This window comes from Danio rerio, chromosome 2, assembly GCF_052040795.2.
Source record: "Danio rerio strain M-AB ecotype USA chromosome 2, GRCz13ab, whole genome shotgun sequence".
Lineage (NCBI taxonomy): Eukaryota > Metazoa > Chordata > Actinopteri > Cypriniformes > Danionidae > Danio > Danio rerio.
Genome location: NC_141022.1, coordinates 52,274,055 through 52,283,909, shown reverse-complemented (window position 1 = coordinate 52,283,909; position 9,855 = coordinate 52,274,055).

The following is a 9,855-nucleotide window of genomic DNA, read 5'->3' as shown; positions in this document are numbered from 1 at the left end:
AAAAAGATTACGTCAAATTACAAATGACCATCTCTGTTACATGTATTCGCCCTAACCCTCTTCATCCATCTCACTTTCTTTCCAAATGGGCCAAATCAAAGGTTACAATAGACCAACTTTGGACATCCCTGACATAAATTCAAGTGACTCTCTACGGTAATTGGTTATAGGCGCATAATCACCCCCGAAAGAATCAAATTAATTTGTTAAGATAAATATGGCGTAAAACAAAATAGCAAAGTCGAATAAAACAAGATTACTGTGACACTAAATGACACTAAATTATTTTTTAAAACGTACTTGGTCAGAAGGAAACTGACTGACTCTGATTTCCCCATTTCTGTCTCTATTTCTTTCTCTATTTGTAAAACTCACATTCATATCAAACCAAAGTTTTATTCACTCCTCTTTCATGTCATGCTTTCCGGATTCTTTTCAATGTTCTGCTTCACTGTTTACCCCAGTGTCTCTGCAAAAACCACACACTTCCTGCTAGCAATATTTTCTAAACATCCCCCACTGATAAAGACCCCTCTGCATGCAGGGGCAAAACTACACTGTAAAAAAAAACCATGGTTGCCTTAATTTCAATATAAGTTGAATAAAATTAACCTAAAAAATCCCTTGTTTTACATAAAAAATGGTCATATTTTGGTTTTGGGGGCCTCCAGCAACAGTCTGAAATGCATGCAAGGTCAAAAAACACTTTCATTGCCTTATAATCTGCATTTATTTTTACCTAATTATATCAACGACTCCCATATGATTCGTTCAGTGAATGATTTGTTCCCAAACCCCTACTTAGCGCGAAGCTAATCTGCACTGATTGGTACAATGACCCAGTCTGTAGTGATAGGTCGACTGCGTTCAGCCCGAGTGAAGTTATGGGAGACTCCCGGAAAAAATGGGAGTGTTGGCAGGTATGAGTTAAATGTGCCAACGTTTAGCACCGTGGTGCTCACAGTGACCAGAGTTCGATTCCCGGCTCGAGGTCCTTTGCCGACCCTTTCCCTCTCTCTGCTCCCAATACTTTCCTGTCTGTAATTCCTTTCCAATTAAAAGTGAAACCCCCCTAAAAAAGAAATAATAACAATAATGATAATTTAAAAAATACTTAAATCATTATTTGTGAGGTATTTTACATACACACTCTAGAGTCATCAGAGACTTATTTTGCATCATATAAAAAGGGATAATAGATCCTCTTTAAGGAATTTTTCACTGCAACTTAATTTAGCTAAAGACATGCATTATAAAATTCATATTATCTTTATCTTATATGTGAAAGCAGTGCTTATCTATGATGCTGTTTTTAGTTTTGTTTGAGCTGTCATCTAAAACATTTTTAGAGGTGTAAACTTTCTGACTTTGAAAAAAAGTCCCTTAACTCATGACTAAATTAAGTGATGAAGTCAAAGGTGAAAATTTATTTAAGAAAGAACTCACATGTACCACTGAAACAGTGTTTTGACATCAGGAAAACAGCCAAACACACACACACACACACACACACACACACACACACACACACACACACACACACACACACACACACACACACACACAGAGTTGTACTGGTGCTGGTATAAAGTGAATAAGTAAAAAATCAAGTACAGTGGCATGAAAAAAAAGATCTCATTGGATTACATTATAATCAAGAACATTCAGCATGCCTGAAGCAAGGATAGTTGCGTGTGAAAGTTGCCTATTCATACTTGCTGTATGAATGTTTTATTATACACTCACCGGCCACTTTGTTAGGTACACCTTACTAGCACTTGGTTGGGTCAGGACTGCCTGAATTCTTTGTGGGATAGATTCAACAAGGTACTGGAAATATTCCTCAGAGATTTTGGTCCATATTTACATGACAGCATCACACAGTTCCTGCAGATTTGTCGGCTGCACATCCATGATGCAAATCTCCCGTTCCACCACAGGAGTAGGACCCGGTGTGGTCTTCTGCTGCTGTAGCCCATCTGCCTTAAGTCTGACATGTTGTTCGTTCAGAGATGCTCTTCTACATATCTCGGTTGTAAAGAGTGGTTAATTGAGTTACTGTTGCCTTTATATCAGCTCTAACCAGTCTGGCTTTTCCCCTCTGACCTCTGGCATCAACAAGACATCTGTGCCCACAGAACTGCTGCTCACTGGTCATTTTCTCTTTTTCGGACCATTCTCTGTAAACTCAAGAGGTGGTTGTGTGTAAAAATCTCAGCAGTTTCTGAAATGTCCAGACCACTTTTCTTCCCCATTCTGATGCTCGGTTTGAACTGCAGCAGATCGTCTCGACCATGTCTACATGCATAAATGCATTGAGATGCTGCCATGGGATTGGCTGATTAGAAATTTATAATAATGAGCAGATAAGGTGTACCTAGTAAAGTGGCCGGTGGGTGTATATGTTTTGGCCATTGCTAAAGCTCATATACAATAAAAATTATCCATACAGCAAGTATTAATGATGAGTCTATTATTTATGAATGTTGAAAAAATAGAAAAAAAATCTTACCTCAAACTTGAAATGAAAATGCTGAGCATAAACCAGTGTTGGGACACAGACTTTGATTAAAAGTTTACTTGTGCACAGATATTTCCTAAACAGACTAAACCAAGAGTATGAAAATTGCAATTTAAACAACAAATTTTGGAAATAATTAGAAAGAAAATAGAACAAAATGAGAATAAATGATAAACGAAGCATAGAAATTAAATACAATGACCCCATCTGGTGGTTATCACACACTTCCTAAAACATAGGTTAAGGGAAAAATACTAACTACTTAAAAATTTGAACCAATCAGACCTTGCAGTCCGCACTCCAAGTACTCAGCAAAAGGGGGCGTGTCCGCAAATTATGGGACAGGTGAGAGTCAGCAAGATGGAGGGAGACTTGTGGAAAGGAAAACCAAAGAAGTAATGGGAAATAGCCTTACAAGGGATTATCTGGAGCCACGCCAAAACTGGATAAGTTTTATTTTATTTATTTATTTTTTATACGGCATTAGGCGAAACTGAAAGGAAGGAGAGAACATCGATGCCGTGGTTACTTTGTTCACACGTGAGTAACGCTGGTTTCGTTGTTTACACTACAAAGATGCGCTTTTGTTGTGTTGTTGGTTATAGTAGTAATTACAACACAGTATCATGTTGTGATGAAGCCTGTTGCACAAAGCCCGTTTGTGTTTTTACGTGTGCACATTTAGGAAATGTATACTGTGGACGCCAGATTTTGCTTTTAATTGTTATTACTAATATTTGACTACTGAACTATTGATATTTTATCAACCACACTTTTGATTGTCACCCAAATTGCTTTGCTCGAAGTTTCCTCTAACTTACTCTTCACCTGTGAATGTTGAGCATTTCCATGTGGTAGAAATAAGACGAATTGTCGCCATCTGGTGGTGATCAATTAAATTAAATCTAAAAACAACATTTTAAAAACTCGAATACAGATTTTTTATTTGTTTCTTTTGAACTGTAGAAATGAATAATACTGCATCTACGTTTACTGCATTAGATCGTCTGGCTTTATATCTGTTTAATCTGAAATCATAACTATAAAAAGGGAAGGAAAGGCTAATAAATTATTATTTAAATGACTGATATGTATGTGGTCGGATTGGTTACAGTTGATAATACTGACAATGGGGCTATTTTTAAAAGTTATTTAACTTTCTTCATCTGAAAAATGAAGTTTTGGATTGAATATGCAAAAAAAAAAAAAGAAAAAAAAAGAAAGAAAAAAGGTCCTAATAAAGAGTCTAAGTCTAAAATGCACCTTAACTTTAAAGAGGCTTGGCTGAATTTCATAGTGGGATTCTAGAACATTGTATCTGTCTGTTATTTTTTACCATATACATTTATGACAGGGATTTAGTTCACAGTTGATACTACTGAAAATGGGGCTATTTATGAAAAACACTGAATATGTTTGAAAAATTAAAGTTAGGATGGAATGTGCAAAAAATGTCATATGAACTCTGAAAGTCTAAAATGCACCTTAACTGGACAAAGGCTTGGCTGAATTTCATTATGGGATTCTCAAATACTGCATTTGTCTGTTATTTCAACTGTATACATTTTTTTTGGCAGGGAATGGGTCCTTGTATCATTCGTTCATTTGATTATTCATCTTACTCTGGAAAAAGAAACACCAGAAAAACAGTCAATGTTTAGTTTTTCTGTTTATGCTGTAGACACACACACACACACACACACACACACACACACACACACACACACACACACACACACACACAAAAAACACACACACAAACACACACACACACACACAAACACACACACACACACACACAAACAAGCTCATCTGTTATCCTGTTTTTAACTCAACAGAGAATTAAAACAAGCACAAAACAAAAACAAAATAAGGCATTTGTTTTTTATTTATTGTTTGATCAAAAAATGAGCACCAAAAATGAGATTTCAATGTGTGGGAATCCATGAGACTTAGGGCCTACTCACACTATGCCATCCATACCGTGCCCAGGCCCGTTTCCCGGATTGTTTGAGAAGTGTGAGTTTGCTGAATCGGGCTCGAGCACGGTTCACTTGGCCGGCCCTGGCCCGGTTGGAAGAGGTGGGCCTGAGCGCGGTTCACTTGGGCCCGAAACTGAAAGCGGGACGTGACTTTTAAGGGACTTTTAATGGATTTTATTAATCATTCTTACTGTTCAGTGAACGCAAACTCATTCATTAATTTTCTTGTCAGCTTAGTCTATTTATTAAATCGGGGTCGCCACAGCGGAATGAACTGCCAACTTATCCAGCAAGTTTTTACGCAGCGGATGCCCTTCCAGCCGCAACCCATCTCTGGGAATCATTCATACACACACTCGTACACTACGGACAATTTAGCCTACCCAATTCACCTGTACCACATGTCTTTGGACTGGGGGAAACCGGAGCACCCGGAGGAAAGGCAGGGAGAACATGCCAACTCCACACACAAACGCCAACTGAGCCAAGGTTCGAACCAGCGACCTTCTTGCTGTGAGGCAACAGCACTACCTACTGCGCCACTGCCTCGCCCTGTGAACGCAAACTGCCGTAGCTTATTAAATATTTGACTGCATGTCACTGCATAACAAACGACTGAAACGATATAACTAGAGAAATCTCCACTGTGCTACTGAGTGAGAGAGCGCTTCTCACTGAACAACGCCGCATCGATGATGTAAGTAAGGTTCAAGGCAACTGTACCTAGTGTGAGTACGGCCTGAGATGCCCCTTTTTCTGCCATTTGGTCAATAGCTATGAGACTGTAGGATGTAAATCAAACTTTACTCATCAATTCATACATAAAATACCTGCATAAATGGCAGTTTGTTTCTTTGGTGGTTGTTTGCACACTGATGAGTAAATTGTATAATCTGTTGTTGTTTCGATGGGATTTGTAGGTTTTTGGTGTCGTCCTACTGTGCAGTAAGTTGTAGTGGGGTTGACTTCCATTTCCTCTTCTGTCTGAGTTTGAAGCTGATGAAAAACACAGGAAAAATTACAAATTCACTTATGAACAGTTTTGCTAACTAATACTGCACTAAATAAAGTATTAAAATTGCTACATTTACAAGTTAAACAGTTGACTTAAACCATTTATTAAATTCACCTGGCCATTTTCTTTTTCGAGCGGGTTCCCTTAGCTTAGCTAAGCATAATAAATTGAATCGGATTTGAGCATTAGCATTTTGTTTAAAAAAATTCAAAAATGAGTTTTGATACTTTTCCTATAAAGCTTGAGTCTTCTGTAGTAGTAGTAGTAGTGTTGGCATCCACTGAAAAACAGCCCATTCTCATGCACTTCGTAATATCAATCCACCAGGTGCAGCCATGGTACAGCTACAGGGTGCCAGAAAAAAAGTATAGTTTCTAGGAATATTGGCCTAGAATTTTCTTTTTTTCCAGCGGTTTCATTATACAATGTAACTACAAACGACTCGATTAAATAGAAAAATTATTGAAAATAGCTTTTTTGTTGTTGCTTTTTTACCAAAATGCTAATTGTCAAATCCCATAGACACTAGATATCGCATAGGGACCCTGAGCATGCATCAATAGCCCCGCCACATTGGTACAGTGCTCCCAGGACAACGGTCATTCAGCCGCACTTGTCAAGACATTGTTGCTACGTGAAAGTGCTGGACTTTAGCGCTGTCTATGCGTGTAGTAACGAGCAAACAAAGCACAAAGGCAGAACATTTCATAGGTAAGATTTTGTTTTTTTTAAGTTTTTGTATATGAACTTTTGTACTAAACAGGTCTCGTTATTGATGATCATACAGTCACTTACTTTATTCACCATTAGGCAACGTAGCACCAACTCGCACTAAATTTTCGGCTTATGCTAGTTTTGTTGAATAAAATCAGCAAACGAAATTCTGCAAAAGAAATATGACAACGAGATGCTGCAGTGGCCGAAACTTGTATTAGTGTCAGCTAGTGAAGGAGTCGTTCACTCAGGAATGCCTGTGTGATCACTGATCCATCAATGTTGAAAAGTGATGTAAAATTATAATTTTCGTAATTAAAAAAATAATTGCATACTTGCATCCAGGAAAACCCTGGATCATAGATATGTGTATATGTGTATATTTCTGGCTTTGGATGGCCACAATCCTCCACTGCAGCTTGGTCCCGCATTCATTTCAAAGGAGTGCTACTAAATTGGCAGCTCTATTGATGCGTTCCTTCCAATAGAAAACAACAAGGCAGACTTCTAATGTATCTATGATCAAATCCAATTCAATTTGTTCTCCTATACTAAGCTAAAAGTGATCCTGCCAGAACAAGATATCGGCTGAAGAAATTCTGTATTAGTTAAAATCAACTGTTTACTTGTAAACTTTTTTTTTCAAAAATGTGGAGTGTTTTTTTAAGGCTTATAAATCAGAAAACAGATAATAATCCGTTAGCTTCAGATTATTCTCACCCATTCTAGAACACCATATGTGTGGGCATCATTGTTAACATGCATTTCTTGACCCTGAAAATGTGTAACAAACAAACAAAAAACATTAGTAGAAAATGTAAATAATGTTTGAATAAAAAATAATAGCAAGCATTAACATATACTTATTCAAATGTAGAATAGCCTTGTACAGGCTGATAGAGATCATCAAGCTGTGCATGCCACATTTTTAAACATCTTCTGTATTTTTAGGTTGTTTAAATGACTCTATTGTTTTGATAATTACATGTAGATGTTTATAATGTATATTTTGCCACTTGAATGTGCTGTTTTTGGTCGCACTTTACAATACCGTTCCAATAATGTTAATGTATTTACTAACACAAACCAAGAAAGAACAATGATTGTACAGCATTTATTGATCATTGTTTGCTATTTTTAGTGCATTCATTCATTTTCATTCATCTTCTGCCGCTTTTCCGGGGCCGGGTCGCAGGGGCAGCAGTCTTAAGAGAGAGAGAACCCCAGAACTAACAATAATTGACCTTATTTTCATTACTAATGTTAACAAATATAATAAATACTGAAATAATTGTTTTGTTCATGTTAGTAAATGCATTAATTGACAATAACCCTATTGTAAAGTGTTACCATTATTATAAGTTCCCATGTTATATCACTTAAAAGGACCCTCATTTTGATTTGGGGGTCTCCTAATAAAGGTTTACAAGCATATAAGGTCAAAAAATACTTTTTTGTTAAAGTAATACATTTACAATTACCATGTTACCCAAAGTAATTTACATTCCACAAAAAAAAAAATTATCGTAATCTTTGCTGGTGCCAGAAAGCATACATTTAATAATTTGTATATATAGGGTATATACAATGTACCCTGAGTTTTGGAAAGTCTTCACCCTGTAAGGAGTTTTCAGAAAGGATCAGTTTCAAGCAGGTCGCACACCAGAAGTGCCGCTCAGCGACGTGCAGTGCCATGCATTTCAGAATTCTAAACATAAGCTTCTATCAGGGTACACACACCAGCGCCGCAAGTCGCCGGCTGTCCGCGGCGCCCAGCCACGACTCAGAATACGGTTCATATATCTGCCGCGCCACAGAGTGACATCTGAATAGTTTCATGTTGCATATCATGCAAGGCAAGGCAAGGCAAGTTTATTTATATAGCACATTTCATACACAATGACAATTCAAAGTGCTTTACATAAACAAGAATAAAAGAAACAAGTAAATTAAAAATAAAAACAAATAATAAAAATGCGTAAAAACAAAACAAAACATAAAAACAGGTAAAATGTGATATAAAAGAATGAAGAAGAAGAGAAAAACATAGTGCAATCTGTCGGACGCAGCACAGTGCTCATTCAGTAAAGGCACAGCTAAACAGATGTGTTTTCAGTCTTGATTTAAATGTGCCTAATATTGGAGCACATCTGATCAGTTCTGGAAGCTGATTCCAGCAGCGAGGGGCATAGTGGCTGAAAGCTGATTCACCCTGCTTTGACTGAACTCTTGGAACTTCTAGTTTATATGATCCTAAAGATCTGAGTGATCTGTTAGGTTTGTATTCAGTGAGCATATCTGTGATGTATTTAGGTCCTAGGCCATTTAGTGATTTATAGACCAGTAATAATACTTTAAAATCTATTCTGAATGTAACTGGCAGCCAGTGTAAAGACCTGAGGACCGGTGTGATGTGCTCTGATTTTCTGGTTCTGGTTAGAATTCTGGTTGCAGCGTTCTGGATGAGCTGCAACTGTCTGACTGTCTTTTTAGGAAGACCAGTGAGGAGTCCATTATAGTAATCCACCCTTGTGCTGATAAAAGCATGAACAAGTTTTTCTAAATCTTCACTAGAAACAAAGCATCTGATTCTTGCTATGTTTTTGAGATGATAGTATGCTGATTTACTGACTGCTTTGACATGACCTTATTTTTTGTCGTTTTACCTTTAGTGCCAAGGTACGCATTTACCTTGAGAACCTCATCCCTGTTCCCAAACACAATCATTTAAGTTTTCTCTTTGTTTAACTGAAGAAGGTTTTGGCACATCCAATTGCTCATTTCATCAATGCATTGGCAGAGGTTGTCAATGAAGCTGTAGTCATTAGGCAGTAAGGCTAGGTAGATCTGAGTGTCATCAGCATAGCTGTGGTAGGAGATTTGGTTCTTTCTCATTATTTGGCTCAGAGGGAGCATGTAAAGGTTGAACAGGAGAGGTGCCAGAATCGAGCCTTGTGGGACTCCACACGTCATTGGTGTCCACCTCGACCTATGGTCACCCTGTATACTGACATGGTAACCTCTACCTTCAAGGTAAGATCTAAACCATTTAAGGACCGTGCCAGACAGCCCAACCCAGTTTTCCAGCCTATCCAGAAGTATGCTGTGATCGACAGTGTCAAATGCAGCACTGAGATCCAAAAATACCAGCACTGTTATTTTACCTGAATCTGTATTTAGGCGTATATCATTGATTATCTTTATAAGAGGGCTCTCTGTACTGTGATGTGATCTGAAACCAGATTGAAAATTGTCTACACACCCCCTGAAGTTTAAGAACTTGTTAACCTGGTTAAAAACAACTTTTTCAATGATTTTGCCAATGAAAGGGAGATTTGAGATTGGCCTGTAATTGCTCAATAGGGTGTTATCCAGGTTGCTCCTCTTCAAGAGGGGTTTAACAACTGCAGTTTTAAGTGAGGTTGGAAAAATCCCTGAGAGAAGTGAATCATTTACCACTTTTAGAAGATCCATTTCTAAACAGGTAAACACCGTTTTGAAGAATGATGTGGGGAGCGTGTCAAGACTGCAGGTTGATGTTTTCATAACTTGCACAATTTCTTCTAAGATTTTACCATTAATTGCCATGAAATCAAACATAATGTCTGATTTCTTAAGTTGTG